The following is a 22,713-nucleotide window of genomic DNA, read 5'->3' as shown; positions in this document are numbered from 1 at the left end:
GAAAAAAACAGTTTAAATCGGGAAGCTGCGCACATTTGCGCAGTCCTGCCGCTCAGGCTGCACGAATGTGCGCAGCTTCCCGATTTAAACTGTTTTTTTTCTCATCCTTATACTTCCTGTTTCATGGACTGTAACGGATTTGCTTATTTAGTAATTTTAATACAGAATTTACTTTGAAATTATAATCAGACACTCCAACGCCCCCCCTAAAAAAAAAATTCGGATCTGCGCGATTCAGCCGTGAAAAAGGCGGCATCCGCCAAAAGGCGCGCTGTTTGCATCCCTGTTTCCTATTCATGTGATCGGAGCGGAGTGAAGCGCAAAATCTAAACGTAAAGACCGTCCTAGAGATCCTTTATGATCATTAGTTATGTAGGCCAGTCTGTATTTCCAGTACAGCACCACCGAGCCCTCTAATGCTGTTAGTGAGAACAGTGCTACTGTCAGCACGCACTGCAGGTTGGACTATATTAGTGCTACACAGTATGGACAAAACATGTGATATGCATTGAAGTGATGGCAATATGAGTGGTAATAAGTTAAGACGAGAAAAAATTTTTTTAAATGAATAAGTGTATATAAATGTACTGCCATTAAGGTAAACAATTAGCAAATATTAGACCTGGACTCATCGTTAATACGTCTTTAGACAGCAGTATATTTTATTTGTAGCCAAATCCGAATTGACCTCCTGTTCCACTATTTCTGCACTCTATTTGGGCATAACTGCCTTGCTCATCCTACAGAAAAATGGAGACTTAATATTGCCTTAAAAGTACATCTTGGTTTCTGTGTATTTACTTTTACATATCGAATTTATTTTAAAAGTCACGTCTAAAGCCATCGACGTTAACTTGGGCTGAGATGAAAGAGTGAAACAATAAATAAAACATAGATAAAGATATTGCTAACGGACTAAAGAAAGCAAGATCATCGTTTCGTCAACTGAACAAGATACAGAGATCCCATAACACCAAAGAAGATCAAGATAAAGATCTACAACAGTAATGTCCTTTCGGTCCTGCTGTATGGTGCAGAATGCTGGAGAGTTGTACAGAGACATGAGGTTCCATACAACACGTCTATGGAAAATGGTCAACAGGACATCATGACCCTGGTTTAAAAAAAAAAAAAAGTCTTTCCCCTGCCATATGGCGGCACTGATCGCCGTTTTGTAGCCCTCGGCGCCTCGCCTATTACATATGGCCCTTTTCCACTACCCTTTTTCAGCTCACTTCAGCTCGCTTCAGCTCACTTCAGCCCGACACGGCTCGCGTTTCGACTACCTCAGAACAGCACGACTCAGCTCGCTTCAGCCCTGCTTAGCACCCAAAACTCGCACGGTTTTGGAGTGGGGCTGAAGCGAGCCAAACCGAGCTGAGTGAGGCTGGGGGCGTGAGCAGACACTCCCCTGTGCACTGATTGGTGAGGAGGAGTGTCCTCACATGTCCACACACGCCCCGCGAGTACGCTGGGATCTGTAAACACCGCAAACCCGGAAGAAGAAGAATTACGAATTACGAGAATTTCTGAAGCCTTATGCGCCTCGCCTCATCTATACGCTCTTGCCAGTATCTGTTGGCGTTGTCGGTGACAACAAGCCACAGAACCAAGACCAGCAACACTAACGACTCCATGTCCTCCATGTTTATTGTTTACTATCCGGGTCGTGAGACTACCGCTTAAAAGATCACTGATGTCACTGTTTGCGCCGCTTAACGACATCACGTGACGTCCACCCACTTTTGCTAACTCCACCCAATGTGTCCACCCACTTCCAGCCAGCACGGTTCAGCGCAGTTGTAGTCGAAATGCAACTCCAATAGCCCCACTCAGCTCGACTCAGCACGGCACGGCTCAGCCCGACTCAGCCGCGTTTGTAGTGGAAAAGCGGCAATAGCTAGGGTTACAGTGGGGGGCTAGTCCTCTGGTAACCATGAGAATTTGACTCCCCACTCACATCTGTATTGCAGCGTGCCTTGCCAGATGACATTTTTATGATGGTCTTTGGTATGACCCGACCGTGAGTAGAACTCCCGATCGAGAGGCGGACACGCTAACCACTAGGCCAACTCGTGGTGTTAACCCTGGTTAAGAAAAGCTGGAAATGGCTGGTTCACGTCATCCAAAAAGACCCAGAGAACATAACAAGTACAGCTCGAAAATGGACACCAGACGAGGGGGAAAAGGAGGAGAGGCTGGCCGAGAGAGACCTGGAGATGGACGATTGAAGAAAAGATCAAGAGTATTGGGAAGAGCTGGGGTGAAACGGAGAAAGTGGCCAAAAACAGGGAATTCTGGAAATCGCTGGTTGCAGCGTAGTGACGAGAAGAAGAAGAAGGCAACAAAATAGAGATGGAGACAGAGACATGTCTCTTTTGACTTGGTTTCTTTTTCCATAGCGCAGAGCTTGAAGTTTTCATCATAATGATGAAAGTATGACCGATTATTCAACCAGAAACCAGCGCTCGTATGCAGTGTGTTTATTTGAAGGTGGTTTTCCTTTAGAACAACATCGTTCACAAAGGAAAGTCATGGCGCAAGGCACTTTTGCCAAGTATGTGTTTGCTTTCTGGAATGAATGATATTAAATTATGCCAAATCATGATTCATACATTTGAAATGCATAAAATCATGGCTTGAAAGCATGGCATGATCTCAAAGCATTACACAAATATTAGTCATAACATTTACTTCCAGTTGCTGTTTTTAACCAACCACAATAATAATTGAATATATTTCTGGATGGACTTTAGGGTTTAGTCTGTTACAGTTGTGGTCATTTTTGTACGTGGAGACTTGAGTTGTGGTCGTCTCGTCAAGTTGGCATTTATGTCCAGTTTGGAGTCTGGAGAGGTCGGAGGCTTGTTGCGGTCTATTTTATCACATCTGCATTTGCTCAGAGACAAACAGAGCAGATGTTCTTTTCTTGCATCTCTCAATCCAAATTATTGGGTCTGACTGAAAGGCATGACCGGTAACGACCTTCAGCATTTGGACGAGTTACACTTGTGTGAGATTGGCAAACAGATCAGGTTAGCGGTAGCAGTGTTACGGTCACTGTGGTCTGTGGTGGTGAAACAAGAGCTCAGGTTTCATACAAAACTCTCTGTTTACTGGTCACTCTATACATCCCTATCCTCAAATATGACCACATGGTGAGAGTAGTGACCGAAAGAATAAGGTCCTGGGTACAAGTGGCGGAAAGTTACATTCCTCTGCAGGGTTCCTCGGGCTGTTTCTCTGTGAAAGTCCAAGGAGCTCAGGACCTCAGCGTCAAGTTGCTACTCCTAAATCAAAAGGCTCCATGTGAGTTGGTTTGGGCATCTTCTAAGGATGCTCTCTGGTTGGTGCCATCTAGAGCCGGACCAGGGATGTTCGACTGAATGGAGACCCTTGAATAGCCCCAGAACCTGCTGGAGAGGCTGTATCTCATGATTGGCTTGGGAATGTCCAGGGATGCTCCAGGAGGGGCTGGAATATGTGGCTCAGGAGGTAGAGAAGTTTAAACTGATCATCTTAGCCTGTTGTTACCAAGACCCCCACCATTAGTGCTCCAGTCCTCCATCATTAAAATGTACCACCTTTGAAAGTCTGTGTTGCTGCATTAAACAGCCCAGAGTGCTAATGGTTCTTGTTTGCCAGATGATGAGCGAGCATCAGGGTGGGGGCTCAGCCTCAGCTGTACTCACTGTTTACCCAAGAGAGAGCGGGTTACTATAGGAACTTTGCTGAGTTCATCACAACAGGAGCAGTTGTCAGGTTTTAATTAGTGCTGGATGCGATGAGGGATTTGAACCATGCATCCCACCAAATCATTGTGCCCCCACCAGTATGAGCTTTGTCCTGGACTGGATCTCATCATCTCCTCACCCAGCTCACTCCCTCGGCTGCTAATATATGCAAATAGTCAACAGCACGTTCACATTGATCTTGGTACGTGGACTGAGGCTTTACCATCAGAAATCAATGAATCAGTCACTAAAACGGCAAAGAGCCAGGAATAAAGTCACGTGCAGTACCTTGGGCTGTGGCCTAGATTTCAGCGGTTGTGCATTTGCTAAAACTTGTGACCGCAGAGGATCCAGAATCGCTCGTATCCTGTAAGTGAGTGTTTCAGCTCTGCATGATCTATGATCAAGCTTTTAAAACAGACAGCTGGCTCCAGAGGAGTAGCAGATCTGTCATGAAAATGTCTGTAAATGCTGCGTAGGAAGCGGAGTCGTAATATCACCGGATGATGCAGAAAACCTCGACAAGCAAAGAAACAGGGAATGTCGTTAGTCATATCTGCTTACAGACATCTCTGAGGTTGAGGAGATGTAGGAAGGAGCACTGAAATGGGTCCGGTTATTTTTCCAAAGGCTGCATTCACATTATTAAATATCTAACCCTTTTTAATCAGATTTAAGTCCCCTACACACGTGACCATAAGGAAATGTAGACTTAAGTTGATTAAACACTTTACTGTGGATGAGGATATCATTTCTGGCTTGTCTTCCTCACCCACATGTTTCTTGCCAAGCATGGGCAAGTAATGGCTTCAGAACAGCGAAAGACGTACATCAGTACTATTTTCACCTTCTGATACTGATCGTATATTACCGTCAGAGCAATGGTCTTTCTAATGAAGATCAGTGTCGTTAGTTTTCTCTTTTTATCACTATTCTCAGCCTGCTCTGCTGTTAAAGAATGCCATTTCTGAGGCTCGTTTATCCAAAATCTTTCCTTCAGAAGGAATTCTGCATGCAGTGGCTGCAATCCACACCAAAAGGATGATGTTATTTTGGGAGCTGCCACATAATTACTACCCTTAGGTTTACTAGTGGATCGGTCCCTATCAAACTCTCGCATGGTCTGGTGTTAGCAGCCTTTGAGAACATATGCATGTATCCACTTGTATAACATCTTTTTTTTCCCCCCCCTTCAGTTCATGCTGAAGGTGATATTTCTCCTTAAGTGAGTTGTATAATGAGAAAGTGGCCTCATTCCAGTTCATTAAGAAGCCTGGGGACGTGTCCCGCATTTATGTCACTCCAATTTATCCAGTGTTCAGTCAAATCTTAGTGACCCAAGATACATAGAGGATCCCCAGGTCCCAAAACAATTGGGTGAAAGAGCTGGTGAGTTCCAGACATAACATTTCTTAGAATGTAGGTCAGCCTAGCTAGCGTTATAAACAGTGTGTCAGAAATCTCAAGGGCCTCGCTTGTCAGATGCAGGATATTTTGCGATCTGTGGGTTTGAAAGCTTGGCTGATGTTTTGAAGGCAGTGAAATTTGATGCAGGAGTTCCTTTTGCAAACATCATGTCGTGCCATGGCAAACTTTTTAAAGCATTTCCGTTATCATGGAAGAGTTCCCTTAAAGGATATGGGACATGGATTTTTACCTGGGCATAATTATGTATAAAGGACATAAGAAATGCCATCTAAATCACTGCAGGGCGTCAAAAATGTGAAAATCATCACATTATTCAAGTTTTTCTATACATCAGCGTAAAACAAGGGTTCGTTAATGAGCTAGGTGGTCACGTGACCCGTGACGTCACAAAAACTTTCCAAGGAGCCAGCGCTTGGGAATCTAATGTAAACAGGTTACCGAAATGGACACCATCGACAGTGATATTCCCGATGTTTCACAGAGATGTGAAGTTAGACCCTATCAATTCGAACCAATAGCTGGAAATTCACATGAACATGGATCTTGTCTTTACTCTGACGGGTCAGATGATTCTGAGAGTGAGAGTTCATTCAGCCCTCATGAAACTGAAAGCGGTCGGCTGGATAACACTTCCTGGTAAGTTAAAAACAATTCTGCTCAAAGGCTAATGATCTGTTGAAAGAAGTATTATTTTTGTATCATACATTGAAAGTTCATCATAGATCTAGCTAAAGTCCGTTGCAAGCTAGTTTTTTTTTTTTTTGCTGATATTTTTCGAGATTGATTGAGATACAATGCTTCCAGAGTCCGAGATGAAAACATTCAAAATGGCGAAACGAGTCAGAATTATCTCATTATCTCTAGCCGCTTTATCCTTCTACAGGGTCGCAGGCAAGCTGGAGCCTATCCCAGCTGACTACGGGCGAAAGGCGGGGTACACCCTGGACAAGTCGCCAGGTCATCACAGGGCTGACACATAGACACAGACAACCATTCACACTCACATTCACACCTACGGTCAATTTAGAGCCACCAGTTAACCTAACCTGCATGTCTTTGGACTGTGGGGGAAACCGGAGCACCCGGAGGAAACCCACGCGGACACGGGGAGAACATGCAAACTCCACACAGAAAGGCCCTCGCTAGCCCCGGGGCTCGAACCCAGGACCTTCTTGCTGTGAGGCGACAGCGCTAACCACTACACCACTGTGCCGCCCGAGTCAGAATTATGATAATCAATAATTGATACACCCAAAATTATAATACTAATCCTTACTTCGGCTTTCAGTCGCTTAGCGCAGAGGTCTTCAACAGGGGGGTCGCGAAATCGCACCGGATCACTCATATCAACAAAAATATTCCTGCCCTGTCCCCTGGCCTCCGTGCAGGGATGCAAACAGCGCGCCTTTCGGCGGATGCCGCCTTTTTCACGGCTGAATCGCGCAGATCCGATTTAAAAAAAAAAAAAAATAGCTATGTTGGTTCATGGAGCATGAGGCATGAAGTGTAAGGATGAGAGAGAGGCGGTTTGGGTCGGGAAGCTGCGGACATTTGTGCAGCCTGGCGCAGGTGTGCGCGGCTTCCCGATTTGAACTGTTTTTTTTTTTTTCTCATCCTTATGCTTCCTGTTTCATGTTTCATGAATTAATATTGCTCAGTATCTGAGTATTAATGTTGAAAGAATCCTCAGTGAAATGGTCCGAATACAGTTTGTGGGAAACAGTAGGTGCAAAGTTTTTTTTTTTTTTTTCAACAGGTGTTCTGTAAAGTTGTCCTACCAAGCCTACTGCGCATGCGCGAAGCCTACTGCGCATGCGCAGGTGAGCCCACACTTTCCTCAGCTTCGGGTCCTTGGGGAATGCAAAAAAACTTACTCCAGGACATTTCCCATTGGAATTATTGCAACCATAAGCAGCACAATACACCATGATGTTCAATGTACTTTAAAGACTATAAAAACAATTTTCTTGTCATCCACTTCTCCATTCATCTACCCGCTTGTGCTGTGCCCGAAAGTTTTTGTGACGTATGATCACATGACAGCGGCTCTTCCGGTTGCAAAAAATGCATATCGGAAGTCAAGCAGAAATGCCATATAATCATCACGAATATAACGATTTTGCTGAATTTAATAGATGATTTTGTATTTGTTGATGCAATTAATTCATATTTTTAATGGAAAGAAACTGATATAGTGTGCTTTTATGTTTCATGTCCCATATCCTTTAAAACCTCTGCTTTGACCCATTGGTCTAAAAAAAAAAAAAGTTCCCCTTGACCCATGTTAAATCTTGTCCGGATGGTCACTTTAGAATTTCCATCCTCCAGATTAGCTGTGTAAGTGGCCTAGAAAAAGACGCAGGAAATTCCTCTAGTTTTGAACCAGGCTGCCTGCTGACCCAACTCGCTAATTATACCAATTATATGACTGTAGCAAGAGTAGCTTCCTCATAATTACCCCTGGGTGTCTATGGCTCTATTCGGGCATTCCTGAATAATGCAGACATGAACGCTGTTTCATTCTTGTTTCAACCTCTCAAGCTTATGTGAGTCTGATGGGTGGGTTTGGGAGTAAATTGGTGTGTTCACTCTTCGACTGCAAATTCACAGCTGTTATGGAGCCCCCGCTGTGCTAACAGGCAAATTCTACCTCACTTTACCACTAAAGGTTCACACTCGGATTCTTTATCCTGAATTTGCTTGAAGGCCTAGGAAATCGGTTCTAAAGAATCCATCAAACAGCCTGTCATCTTCATCCTCTGTCTGCTGAAAGAAGTTCTCGCTGGTTTACTGAGACTCATGTTTCCACCAAGCACTGACGCAATGGAGGTCGAGTCCAGGGCATGGTATCAGGGTATCCTCTTGCACGGATCCCCAGTGTTGAAAGGCAACCCGAGCCACATGACTTATTAGCCAGGAATATGCATAGAGGTGACTAAGAACATGCGAGAAAGCATGCCGAGGAAGCTCCTAACTCACCCCGTAAATATCACTTCTCAGAAGGGAGACAGAATTCATTGTGTACATTTCTTTTCCTTTGTTATGGACTACTCGGTATAGACCCTTTTCAGTCACGTGACCTTCGTAAACGCGACCACCATTTTGGACATGTAGCGGACTTCGGCTCGAATTGGTTTGAATGCGAGGAAGGCGACAAACGGAGAACATACAAGAAAAAGGAGCGAGATGCAGAAAACACCTTCGCTATCCAGCGACGTAGGGCATTTACAGGGCGAGCAGAGGGAGAAATAACAGTAACGACACATTAGCAATGCCGTACAGAAATAACGGTTTATGGCACAGACCCTTTCGGTTCTCGCTCATCTAGCTGCTACAATGACTGCTTAGACTGCAACAATAATACCTAACACACATTTAAGTATCCGTCGTAAAGACGTGAAACTCATCGAGTGACGAGTGTGTTCATTGATAAGCTAACACAATCTAAAAGTAGACATACCATCACACTGCCCTGGCGCTGTGTACAGTTTACCTTCTATGGTTTGTGCACTCACTATTTGCCATTACTTTCTCCAACCGTTGTTACAGATTACAGGGAACGGCCTGGATTTAAGAGACAAATACATGTTCCTCTTATTTTGAACACTTATTTGTAGGCAGTGCTTAATTTGTAAAGTGGGAGGTCCCGGAGCGCAGAGGATGAGCGGCTCCGGTGCGGAAAAAAAGGGGGGGCGCTGCGCTGCGCTTCTGGGCATGTTTTGTAATAACACTGCAAATTAAGTTCATCTGCAGATATTTTGTGGATGTCGTTTCATGAGAGAAATCACCAACAAGACAGATATCAAAATCAGACATTAACACTAAATAAACTCGCATTTTTTTATTTAATTATTTGTTTTGTTTTGTTTTTTGTTATATAGTCAAAAGAGGTGTCGGATCACCGGATCCAGTGTAAATAGCTGCCGGAGCCAACGCCCGAAGTTCCGGAGCGCGCTCCGGCTTGCTCCCCCTCAAATTAAGCGCTGTTTGTAGGACACTGCCTCTGATCTGTCCTACAGTCTACCAACAGCAAAGGAACACAACGCTAGCTAATAGCTACTACAGAAGAACAAAGAGGTTACAATGGGTTATTTTAGCCTATTTGGTTACACACTCGCCGCCACAGAATGTTAACAGCAATGTAATGCCTTTTCTGGCTAATTTTATTCGTCTTACCTCCAACAAAGTGGTCACTACACAAGCGTTGGTGTGCCGCTATCCATCTTCTCCGTCGGTCAGCATCTACCGGGATCCGATAAAATGATAACCCTTGCCTTGTTTGTTGATGGTTACTACATCCAGGTGCACAACAATATAGTGGCATGATGGAAGTCTTGCTGAAAATAAACACTTTCTTTGCTGCCGTTCCTCAATGTTGGCTGTGGTAAACTACTGGTAGTACACGTCCAAAATGGCGGCCGCGTTTGTCGTGACGTCACGTGAAAAGGGTCCATATTTGGCTCCAAGTGTCAACATGGGTTTGAAGCAACATGGCCTGGTTGGCAGCTAAAATTTGCAGACAACTCCTCAGTTTCAAGTAAAATTTGGACACCCCCTCCCTCCCGAGCTGCAAGTCCTAGCTACAGCACTTTAGTGAAGAGGTTAGCATAATTTGGGATGAGTCAGGATCATGGTTCCCAAATCCCAGACCATTAGCTAATATCCCTTCCCAAGAGGAACATCTGCAAGAATCCTTCCCCCCCCAAATAAAATTTGGGCCCTGTTAGACATTGCGTAGTCTAATTAGCCGGTCAGGAGTCACTTGTTACCATCAGGCTGATATGTGGTAGTAATGTAGTTAAGACATGATTGAAGGAGGTGTAATTTGTGTTCGTCCTCCTGTGCCCTCTCCCTCATAACCCCCACTGTGGAACATATTGACACGCCAGCTGCTCTGCACCCTTCTAATGATGGGGTTTTAAGCCCTGAATTAGGAATGGCTTAGCAGCTAGACAGTGTTTCCAACCACTCAGGGTATTGGGCGATTTGATAGTGTACGGAGATTTACTAGTTAACTTAAGTTTCCAAAACATGAACTGAATGTTTTCTCATCGGTATCCCCCTCGTTTCCTGAGACAGCTACCCCATAACCATGCAGATGATGCTGTTTCTATGTTTACTACATCCAGTCTGCCCATGTGTCTAAGGCAGGGGAGTTGCTAGACATATAGCTTTACTGGGGCATGCCGGCTTGCCACCCAATACCCATACCCTTTTTTCTTTGAAAGCTTTCTGTGTATGAAATGTGTTCTAGGACATACAGCTTCACTCGCTGCGCAAACTTGCGTGGCGTCACTGTACCTTCCTTCTCCAATTTCGTGCGTTTGGCTGCATGTGCGTTCCCTACAGTCACATGGACGTGCACAGAATGTGCGTCTTATATTTCCGGACAGAAAGTTGCCTACGTTGATGCACCTTGAAGTAGAAAAACATCCACACTCTTCCTGATATTATCGATCTAATGCCCAGGTCAGATGGTAGAAGGACACATGCTGCGATCGGTCGGGTGGAGACCGACCGTAGATGGACGCAGGTGTTTTGCGTCAAATCCTTCGTTGTGGTCAGATCTATTGCAAGACACAGTTTTTAAGCTGAATCTTGTCACGAGCCAGCCAGGAACATCTAGGTCCTTATCCAATCTTTCACCCCTTTCCCTGGTTTTGCCCGAGCTTTCCCCGCGTTGCGGCTAACACACCGGTCTCTCATCCACGACTCTATATTATACTGCTCAGGTATTTATTCAGTGCAGGATTGTCTTCGCCTCGTGATATGGTTTTTCGCCCTTTTTTTTTTCCCCCCTCCTGGTTTTTGTATTCTATTATTTTGTTACTTTGCTGTGCGCTGTGGAGTATTTCGCTCTTCTGTGGATATATTTTATTGGGACTGTGAGCGCGTTGTTTTCCCGACGCGGAAGTGCTTTGAACTTTTGAATTGCGTTCTTTGAACTGAGAGCTCTTTCCCGTTGTGGGGCTGCGTTTCTGGATTCGATCATGCTTTTTTCCCTTTTGCGCTCGTTTGGCAGCTGATCTCTAATCTCCATTTTTTTCCCTAATTACCCGTTCCTGTAGTTCTCCCGTCGGCTCCTCCCCTCCACTCCTCTGCCATCCAGATTAAGACCTGCCTTCTACATGCGTCAACCTGCTATTTGCACCGATTTGGAAGCGAATCGCAGCTACAATGCGAACAGATCGTGATCCACTTGCATCAACCTGCCTCGACTAAAGACGCTCTGCAACACTGCCATTATCTGCGTCATCGTGCGTCGACGCAAGACCAGTCTTGCGTCTACCTGCAATTTTATCATCACAGGTAGACGCAAGTCGTTGAAAACTAGTTGCAGCCTGCCATCTGACCTGAGCATAAATTAACCATAGACTATTTTCAGGGTATACTATCTTTACTTTTAAGCTCATGGTCCATTATAAGGGCCATCCATCTACATGCTATAATGATGTAATCTTTTTTTTTTTTTCAGGGCAGTCTAGGCTATGATAATATTTGCATATTCACGTCAGGCTTTTCTATCAAGGAAAAACATTTTGCGTTTATGAATTTTCTATGTTCCTGAATGTATGCCACTATAGGAAGCATGGCAACCGAAATACCTTTTCATACTTGTGTGGACTGTCTGGAATCTGGCAACATAAAGATCATGATAGTGGGATAGCCTACTGTATGCCTTAGCAATAATTTGTAAAAATATATCATGTACCGACGTAACTACGTAATGTAAGCTATATTGGAATATAAGTTGGAGACACATTGTTGCTGTAATTTGCTGGTGCTAGAATTTCAAAACTGGATTACTTGAGAAAGGCAAAAGGCCCAGATGAAGGCTTTGTACCATTCGAAACGGTAGGGGCTGCTGTTTATTTTGATGTATGGTTTGTCGTGTAAACTCAGGAGCTAGTGAGGTATTGCGCCAACAAGAATGGGACGCAGAGCTGTATGCAGAATATGATGTGAATTAATTTATGTTAATTTTATCGCAAATCGTTTATCACAGCAACTAGTGGGGTAGCGCCATTGGGAAGCCCAAGTCATGTGATTTATGCGTGTTAATTGTGTGGTGAGTATTCCGCCAGCAATTTAATAGAGATGAATGGGTGCGATTTGGACGCATCGGTCGTATACGGTGATTCCGCAATGCCAAAGACATTACTGTTTCTGAAATGTGTTCAGGAAAATTTACTGGGGCACAGCAGATATATACTGGGGCACGTGCCCCAGTAAAATGGGTCTGGCGACACAGATGGTCTAAGGACAGGTTTTGGCTGATCTATATTACTTACATGTTGACGAGCTGTGCATTTACAGCCGTTGAGTGAAGGGCGTCCTTGAAGCTGTCTGGGTTCTCATTAAATGGTGCTTCCAGGCCACTCTAGTGGGGCTAGAGAGTAGCCTGACTGATACCACGTTTATTATAATAATCGCAAGTGAAACAGTGCTTTTTTTTTGTTTGTTTGTTTATGCTTCTTGCCAGACAGCAGAGTAACAAACACAGACACATGGGTCGAAGTAGAAACAGTGCAGATCTTTGGAATGCAAATCCGGTATTAAAAATACCTAGCTAGTGTGAATTTTCTGTCAGGGTTCATAAATCTAGCTTGCAAAGTTTTCAGTAGGAATGAATGAACGTTTGATATTTAAGACTAGAAATCATGTAGTGTAAAAGGAACTGTGATGGAATATTGACCAAGAAGCGTCATGTTTAGCACGGTATCTCCAAGGCAGTGGAAGGTCGGAGAATGGATGAAAATAACTACATGGGTTTCACTCTCGCTTCACATGACAGTGTGAGCTTGTAGAAGTAGCTTGCGCTAGCTCACCTCCAGCTCACGCTGCAAAATGTAGAAGTGTTGTTGGTGTTCATACGGTGCTTTTTTGTTTGTTTTTTTCCACCCCAAGCGCCAGCATTGTTTCCAATGAGGAGAGCAAGTGCTTCAAACTTGGAATTTTTACGAACGAGATTCTGTGAGATCGTCACTCTGAAATCAATCATTCGGTGTGTGTGTGTGTGTGTGTGTGTGAGGTCCTGCGTCTCAGTTGAATCGTGTGTGTGTGTGTATGTTCTTGCGAGTAAAATATTACAAATTTGGTTAAATCTGTCATTATGTCTGTGGTCTCCCATGTTTTTAAAAGCGGAAAATCCTCAAGTGTGTACCATGTTTAAGTGTTCTTTCACACACGCAGTCCGTTTTACATCAAACTCTGGTGCGCTTTCTTCTTTGGTGGACCAGATCAACCGAGAGCATCTGAACAAGGTGGTCTCGGTACCGTTCAGCCTGAATTCTGTTGCGGTTTGATTGCAGTGAGAAAACGATTTGAATCAATCCAGCTGCAGGAAGTGAACCAAACATGTTTTGGATTGTGGGCGACGTTTTCTGTAGACGGGAGCTGTTAATGACAGCCGAGCCAAACGATAGAACAATGTTTTGTGGCTGTTTTTTGGGGGATTTTGACCTAGCCATAATTAACTAACCATTCATTGAGTAGTAACTTTCTTCTCTATGCTCAAGTTTAAATTCAGCACAAATCGAATCAAATTTTATTGGTTACACACACAATCATAGAAAGTACAACATGCAGTGAAATGCTTTTTATGACCGTCTGTCTGGATGCACTTGGTTGGTTGGTAAAAGTTTATCTTTTTCTGTCGCCATATTTCTGACCAATGAATGAGTTTTCCGAGTACGTTTTCAGCCACAGAAAATAACCCAAATTATTTTTTTCGCGGTGCGGTTTCCATTAAATCCTGCGTTCTGATTGGCTGGCGAGTGGGTCCGTATCCTACGATACGGACCCCGGTTATGGACCGCTGGCAACTCGCTCGTTCAGAACAACAACAAACATAGTAGAATTTTTTTTGTCAACATTTATCTTTTTTTTTTTTAATAAGGTTTATTTATAAGCTTATCAAAAATCTTATAAATGTTTGCCAGCATTTCTCAGGAAAATAGCATTAATTTTACAGTGTGGATAGCGATAACGACAGTTTTCACAGCGAAAGCGAGTTTTACTACCCTGAGGAAGACGAAATAAAACATTACATTTCAGGAGAAAGCTAAAAACCTCTAACTTGCTAATGCCGAGCAAAAACATGGCTGAATCCTGAATGACTCAATTTTGTATAAATAGGGGACTACATAGGCGGCAAAATGTAGTTTTTTCTCTGCCATGGAAGTGCACTTGTATACAGAGGAGGAAGCCATTTGCATTACAGCCGTGAATGAGGATTCAAAATGGAGGCTCGGCTCGTTTTTCCCTTTCAGGCGCTCTCGTTTTCTGTTAGGATTTGGTAACGAAAAAATAAATATATTATTTACCAGCTTAAGGTCGATCCGTATGGTGAAATACCGTGACCTTGGCCCAGAGGGCCTCGCTCAGTACTTTCAAGACCTCGGTCACGGTATTTCACCATACGGACCTCCCAGCTGGTAAATTATTTATTTATATATATAAATTTAATTATTCATACCCCCGCTCCAAAGGGTATACTTTTTTTTTTAAACACCTCTGTCCCTATTTCCGCTGGTCCAAAACACCCTTTTTCTCAGCAACCACAAATCATAGCCACTTGGAACCAAACTTCAGCTTGGGGTTCTATACCACATATACTGTTTTTCAGGTCTGTCCCATGTCGACTTCCTGTTTACCAACTGAATGTATTTACAAAACGTATAGAGTGGACTTTGACGCTATTTCAAGAAGCAAAATGCTATTTCAAAATGACAGTTTACCAGGATGCTATTTGAAATCCCTGGGGAGAGACACTGCTCTTTACTTATTTGTTTCAGGGTTAATTATTTGTTGAAGTCAACATTCATTATAAGTGTCCTATTCCTTCGGTTGCTTGCTTTCTGATATGAGCGAGAGTGGGGGGGGATGCGCAAGTGAGCAGTAGCTCACAGTTGATCTTGTTTGGATTCAGCAAGTTGATTAGGGGGCTTTTACATGAAATAAATCTCCTTTTTTTCGGTTAACATCCATCTTCGCAACTCCATCCCACAAGCTTCCTAACGTTCATTAGTACAATCACAACAGGAAGTAGACGCAGATACCTGACTAGGAGTCTCCTATGGATCTGAAGTCAGTTTTGGCGCTTGGAGTTCTAGAAAGAAAGAACCTGATCGTCCTGTAGGACTGGAAGCACTAGACTAATCTCTCTACTGGTAGTCTTTCCTGATTGGTGGACAGAAGATGAACAGAAATGCACAGAAACTGGGTATCTCTTCATGGTTTGTGGAAACACTGTAGTGGTTTTCCAGCTATTCATTACAAAACCCGAAATGAAGCGCATTGAAGCTTCTAAACGTGTAGCTTACTGATTACGCTTGGAGGAGAGCCATGTGTATCCAGCCCTGCCTTCTTAACGGGGTGTTAATTGTAAAGATTTTGAGAACACAGTCTCTGATATAAATGGCATAGGGGAAAGTATGGAGATGCTTCCTCAACCCACGCCCTCACCCACTCTGCGACGAGCCAGTGTTGAAATCAGGCAGGTCCACGTGTTGCAGTTCTTATCTTGTGTTGCGAGATCGGGTCATTCGGAGAGAGTTCGGTCACTCTGTACAGAGAGTGTTGTTGCAGTGAGATGACGCAGTGCCTCTGTGCTAAACAGCTGGGCAACTGATGCTAGTCAGTACTGCGATTTGTCTTCTGCCTCTGTTTTAAGAGATTTCTGATTTGGCAAAAGAAAAACTTGAATCATACTCTATTTGAATAATACACAAAAAATCTGTGTGTATAAACTTGATCACCAGTAAAAGGTTTAGAAATGTTTTGCCAAAAAAAAGAGAGAGAAATTATCCAGTTAGTTACTTTATACAATGAGGAGAAGTAGTTGTAGGAATACTGACATCTGATGATGATGATGATGATGATGATACTTAAAGTCTATCATGTAAGGAGTACGACACTCATTTTGTTTTAGGCGTACTGTTACAGGAAAGTTATCAAAGACGTGACGCAGACATGCTCGTTCCATCCCAAAGTTGATTTATGTTCCAGTTTTCATTGCCTACTTTCCGAGTCTCGTTATTTTCCCATTCTTAATCGCCTGAGGCATAACCGTGAGGAGATGAAATCTGTGCAAGATGTTGCTTTGAGGGAATCCGGAGATGATGCGGGTTCAGCCGGACTCTCAAAAATAGTTTTAGTTCTTGGTAAGAAACTCTCTTGGGTATTTATTGTAGAGTCAAAAGTTTGAACGCATTTACTATGAGTAAGTGCGTCCAAATGTTTTGATTAGTACGGCCTTTCTTTGTTTCTAAAGCAGTAATCAACTTAACTTATTTGGATAAAAATAGTGGGTTCTAAAAAGTGTCCGACTTCCTTGTAGATTAAAAAAAAAAAGCAATCACATTTTATAGTCAGAGATTGATCTGTTTTTTCAAAACGTGAAATTTCTAATTCATTAACAAACAAAGCAAAGCATTCTTAGTCGGAGGCTGTAAATACATGAGGTGATTTTAGGAGAATGACTTCACTAGCTAATCCCCTCTCTCTCTCTCTCTCTCTCTCTCTCTCTCTCTCTCTCTCTCTGTAACCTTCAGTGCTAATTTACTTTCAGCCTGTTTGTGCTTGTTAAAGCACTTTAAACTCATCCGCTCCATATGTCGCTCAGGATCAGCTTAGCCATAAAGAGGCCATGTAACTGGACGTCCCTTCCTGCTCGGAGTCTTGCACGTGTTCAGGAATCGACCGAACGCTGTTACGGCTCCGGTTATTAGCTTTGTGAAGCCAGATATCAGTCATGAGGTGTGTGTATTGGGTTATGGGCAAACAGATGAGTGTTCAACTTCAGTCTGGAACTTTTAATGGAGGCCTTGGAATGATGGTCCTGCCTTTCCGGCTGGTTTACTGCTCTGTATGATTTGTGTGTGTGTGTGTGCGCGCGTGCTCGCACGTGTGCCTCTTATTTTCACCAGGCCGTCTACAAGCGACGAAGCTCATTCACAGGGACGTTTTTAAAAACCTGTGTTGGTGTAGTGCAGTGTTCGGTTCAGAGATGTTATTGGTTTAATATTTGTGGAAGGAGTCTCCAGTGTCGGTGCTTTGTAACACTCGGAGGTAAAACCTCCCACCGTAGGAAAGTCTTAAGGATGGAGGATGATGTTCAATACATCAGGTTTTGTTTTGTTAATTTCAAGAGGGACAATAAGAGACCCTACTGAGGTACTAGCCTTTTTTTGTGGACGTTCCACAGCATTAAATGTAACCATAAATGGATAAAAAGGCATAAAAAGTGTCCGTGTTGGTGATTTGCTGTGGTGTAAGATGAATAGAATACTTTGGGACCAGGTGTTCTAGGAAAATCATCAACCTTTAAGTCAGGGGTCACCAAACTACGGCCCGCGGGCCAGATCCGGCCTGCCACCCCCCTTTGACCGGCCCCCCAGCCCCTCTGCCCCCCATCACTTGAACCGGCCCTATGAGGCAATCCCCAAAAGTGGTCATGGCCTATTTTTTAAAATTGCTTTTTGGCAAATAATAACATGTCTGCATCTTGTATTTTGTTGATTTTATCAATTAAAATTGATATTTAGTTATAAAATGAACTATTCATATTTTCCGAATTTTCGTCATATGCTCGCGATCAAGCAGTGACAGGTAGCGCACGCGCAGAGAACTGTCAGTGTTCAGGACAGCAAAATGGCTAGCGGTCAGCGAAAAGCTGACAGAGTGTGCAGAGTTTTTAAAGAATAGTGGACCACTGATTATTTTTTTGTTCAGTGTAAGGACCGTGCAGTTTGTCTTGTATGTAAAGAAAGTGTGCCGGTTTTCAAAGAATATAATCTGCGTCGTCACTACGAAACCCGCCACAAAGAGTATGCTAGTTTGCGAGGGCAAACAAGAGAAGACAGGATTCGGAGGATGAAATGCAGACTGGCTGCACAACAGGATGTATTCCTTTGCCAAACCCAGATCAACCAGGCTGCTGTCCGAGCTAGCTATAAGGTAGCTCACCTACTAGCTACCCATGGAAAGCCGTTTACTGATGGGGACTTTGTTAAAGTATGCATGCTTGCTGTGGCCGAGGACGCATGTCCCGACAAGAAGGATGCACTCAACGCGGTGAGTCTCTCCGCACCTACTATGACCAGGCGAACCGAAGATTTGGGGGACACCGTGTATGACCAGCTGAATGAGAAAGCGTCAGAATTCGAGTTTTTTTTGCTTTGGCCATGGATGAGAGCAATGACGTGCAGGACACAGCACAACTGCTGTGATCTATTGATCTATTGCTCATATTATTATAATTTCACTGTTTTTTAAAATGTATTTATTTTATAGGCCTATTTATTTGACCTTTATTAAGTGCTGCGTACAATTATTTATATTATTAATAATATCAACAGGCCTACCTACAATTTATAATTTTCCACTCACCTTTGCCAGTGTCAATCACCTCGACTAGGCAGATGTTTCTTACCTTGACAGCTTTGATATTATTTTTATTAGAAAATAAATAAATGGAATATCAGTGGTATTTCAAATTAAAACAAAGTGTGAAGACTTGATTACTACTTTTACAAACCACTAGTAAAGATAAACAAATATGTGCCAGGAATCAAGTGTTGATATAGTAGTGGGGATATAGTAGTGTGGATGGCTGTGCCAGGCTAGTAATCTCTACTACACAATGAGGCCTGCTGGTGGTCATATTTGTCTGGGTCATACAATTCTATGTGATATAGCTGACCCGACCCCGGTCCCCCATCACAGTCAGGAACGACAATGTGGCCCCCAGAGAAAAAAGTTTGGTGACCCCTGCTTTAAGTGGTAACAGTAACTCAGCCTCATCACACAGTCATGTTATTGATTAATTTCCGATTACAGCGTTCCCTGCCCTGATTTATTCCTTTCATTCACATCAATAAGACATGACTTGAATTGACCGGTAGCTTCCCCCCCGACACACACAAGTGAGGTGACTGATCTCGTCCACTCGTACTGCTCTTCTGTCCTCTTCTCATCCTCCCATCACCGGGTTTTTAAAGCAGCACCACGATTCCATCTCTGTATTGATCCATATCCGTGTCCTGCTTGAATGGAGCTCTGACTGTTCAACATCCTCCATTTATCTCGGATTACACCCTTTTAATCGTCCCTCTCCTTTCCGCTAGGATGGTGGTCCGAGATCCAGTAATGCAGCCCAGTTCCCCATTTATAGGCCTAAAGGAGGGCCGTATCCGTCTCCTGATGTCTTCTCATTCATCCGCTGTCTTCCTGCTTTCGCTCATGAATGAAATAATGAGTCTAAAGCCGTGCAGCAGCAGCTCTTCGGTCTGATCACTTTATACGGCTGTGCTAATGAGGGAAAGACGATGCAGAGGGTTCTGTAGTGAACACACTGCTGCTTCACACGAGAGCGCTCGTTCAGGACGCATCAGAAAGACGGAGAGACGGCAAAGAAAGACGAGAGGTTGTGAGTCAGGGACAGGAAGAGACCAAATCTTGCGTTCATACTAGCAGTGCGTTTTTTTTTTTTTCCTTCTTTTGCTCTTAATTTCTTTTAAACTTTCATTGAAGCTTTCTTTCTTTCTTTTTCACTCTATCTTAAGCTCTTTCTTTCTTGCCTTCCTTCTTTGCTCACTTTTCTTTCTTTTTTCTTGCCTTCCATCCATCAATCCTTCCTTCTTTCCTGCCTCACTTCTTTTTTCTTTCTTTTTTATCTTTTGTTTTTCACTTTTTTCTTTTTTACACTTTCACTCTTTTTTCTTTCACTCCTTTCTTTATTAATTTTAACTCTCTCCCTCTTTCTTTCCTTCTGTCCATCCATGTTTTCATTGTTTTAATTTTTACTCTTTTTCCTTCTATCCATCTGTCCATATGTTGTTAATTTTTACTCTTTCCCTCTTCTTTCTTGACTTCCATCCTTCCTTCACCACTTTTTCTTTTGCTCTTCTTTCGCTCTTCTTTCATTCTTTTCACTTTTGTTTTTCTTTTCTTTTTTTACATGTTCAGTCTTTCATTTTCCTTCACTCCTTTCTTTCTTAATTTTAACTCTTTCCTTCTGTCCATCCATGTTTTCATTAATTTTTACTCCTTTTTTCCTTCTGATATCTGTCCATATGTTGTTAATTTTTACTCTTTCCCTCTTTTTCTTTCTTTCTTGGCTTCCATCATTCATCCTTCCTTCACTACTTTTTTCTTTTTCACTTGTTTCTTTTCTCTTTTTTTACACTTTCAGTCTTTCATTTTCTTTCACTCCTTTCTTAATTTTAACTCTTTCCCTCTTTCTTTCCTTCTGTCCATCCATGTTTTCATTGTTTAATTTTTTTACTCCTTTTTCCTTCTATCAGTCTGTCCACATGTTAATTTTTACTCTTTCCCTCTCTTTCTTGGCTTCCATCATTCATCTTTCCTTCACCACTTTTTCACTTGTTTCTTTTTTTACACTTTCAGTCTTTTTCATTTTCCTTCACTCCTTTCTTAATTTTTACTCTTTTCTTCTATCCGTCAGTCTGCATGTTAATTTTTACTCTTTCCCTTTCTTTCTTGCCTTCCATCTTCCATCCTTCCTTCCCCACTCTTTTTTTACTTTCATTCCTTCCTTTCACTCCTTTATTAATTTTTACTCTTTCTTTCCTTCCATCCATCTGTATGTTCTCATTATGTTGTTACTTTTTACTCTTTCCCACTTTTTCTTTCCTTCTGTCTGTCCATCCATCCTTCCTTCCTTCCTCATTATGTTGTCTGTCCCAGAGCATTAGTGTGATGTCTCAAAAACAAGCGATTGAATGTTTGTAGGTTTTTCTTTCATAGCTTCCTTGCTGTTTGACGTATATTTTAACGAATGTGCCAGAACTCCTGTCAGCGTTCCCAGGTGTGTGTTCCGCGCTTCCTGTGTTCACAGATTGTTCTAGAAACCCGTAAAAGACGTGTCGGCGCTCCAGGGTGTGATTTTCATCTGTTTAGACACTAAAGGCTTGATTCTGCAGAGGTCACCTTCACCGCCATCCACTGTCCTCTCTGCTCCAGTTTCACCACACTCTCACACTCTGCTCTGGTTTAACCACGCTCTCTCACTCGGGGCGGTTCCATTTGTGTGCGAGAGCGCGAGAGTAGGACCAGCGTTGGCTCTGTTACTGTGCCTTCATAAAGCCTGGATATGGAAGTGCAGGGTAGCTAGAAGAATGTTAGTTCATTGTGCTGGGTCATGTGACTGCAGGGGGCGGGGTTATGATTACACCAACACTGCCTCTAAGATAATTCAAACGCGTTTATTCGTTCGCTCACTTTTCCTTCTTTCACTTTTGTTCCATCTGTTTATTTCGGTAAAATTGTCTAAAAATTACGTTCATTCTTTTGCACATTTTCCACCTTTTACTTCTTTTGCTTGCTTTCACTTTTTTTTCACTCATTCTTTATTTTGCTTTTTTCTTTTGTTCATTCTTTTTTGCTCAGGCTTTCATCTGCTTTCATCTCTTTTTGCTCTTGCTTTTCTCTCATGCTCCTGTTCTTTCACCCTCTCTCCTTCACTCTTTCTGTTGTACATGCAGTTAAAGGACGCTTGATGTGGTTGTTTACCGCGTCTGGCCCTCTGTGGGTTTAACCTATTTGCTTACTCTGAATAATTTCAGTTCAAAATGGCTACCTGGGGACAGCACGCATCGGAAACATACCTCTCCTGTCAGTCTTATTCTTAGTTCTCTGCTTGGACCCCTTACGGGAATGGAAGCGTCTCCGCTCATCTCATCGGCGCCACACGGAATTCGACACCGTGAAATTCAAGAGCTGATTTTAAATGCATGTTAATAAACGTGGAAAGAGCAGTAGGACACTATTGGGTCTCTTGATTGCTCAACAGGACAAGGAATGAGATCATGGATGAAATCACAACAAGGCCTCATCATTTATTATCGATTTGTCCCGCTGTGGTCGGAATCGATACACACCACATCCCTGAACCTATCCTGTCTGACACCTAGAAGTTAAAATGGAAAAATGATATGTATATATTTATTACATCGCTGCACCCTTTAAATGATGTTTCTATTCACGTCGGTGTAACCAGGGCAAGTTCCGCTCATGAAAATAACACCGCTGTGTCCTTCTGTGTCTCTTGTTACATAACCAAGCTCGCGTGTTGGGACGCTAAAATAAACATCTCTGGTTGTGATTGGCTGGAGTAGATTTGGCTCTGCACCTCGGCGGTTAATTTAGAGCCGTCGTGTTGATGTTGGAGTGCACGTTGCCGTGTGTGTGTGTGGTATTTCACACACTGCACTAACAGAGTACAGATAAAGGCTTTAAACTTGTGTATCGTATTGTTGTGTGTGAGAGCAGTACTTACTGAAAAAGAGACCCAACATGCAGCACGTATGAAGACCTGTAGTGCTTGCTGTAAGGTTATTTATTAATAAAAGAAGTGAAAAATGTTCAACATAAGCTTCTGAACTCCTGAAAGATCAAACGATCCATACCTGCAGACCTATATGTTAAACTATTCAGTACTTTGTATTCGTTTATATTTATGTGACTGGGTTCTGCTGTCACTGTTTTTTTTTTTTTTTTTTAAAGAAAGCGAGTAGAAATAATAGAA

General features: G+C 42.9%; 1 protein-coding gene across 2 annotated transcripts in view; it reads left to right on the top strand.

Annotated features, from left to right (window-relative positions):
• The window catches only part of cep85l (centrosomal protein 85, like), a 128,615-nt gene that overhangs the window by 39,150 nt on the left and 66,752 nt on the right, over positions 1-22,713 (top strand). The window lies entirely within an intron of this gene.

Source organism: Neoarius graeffei, chromosome 3, assembly GCF_027579695.1.
Source record: "Neoarius graeffei isolate fNeoGra1 chromosome 3, fNeoGra1.pri, whole genome shotgun sequence".
NCBI lineage: Eukaryota > Metazoa > Chordata > Actinopteri > Siluriformes > Ariidae > Neoarius > Neoarius graeffei.
The sequence above is the reverse complement of the archived record's forward strand: the minus strand, read 5'-3'. Positions and strand labels throughout refer to the sequence as shown.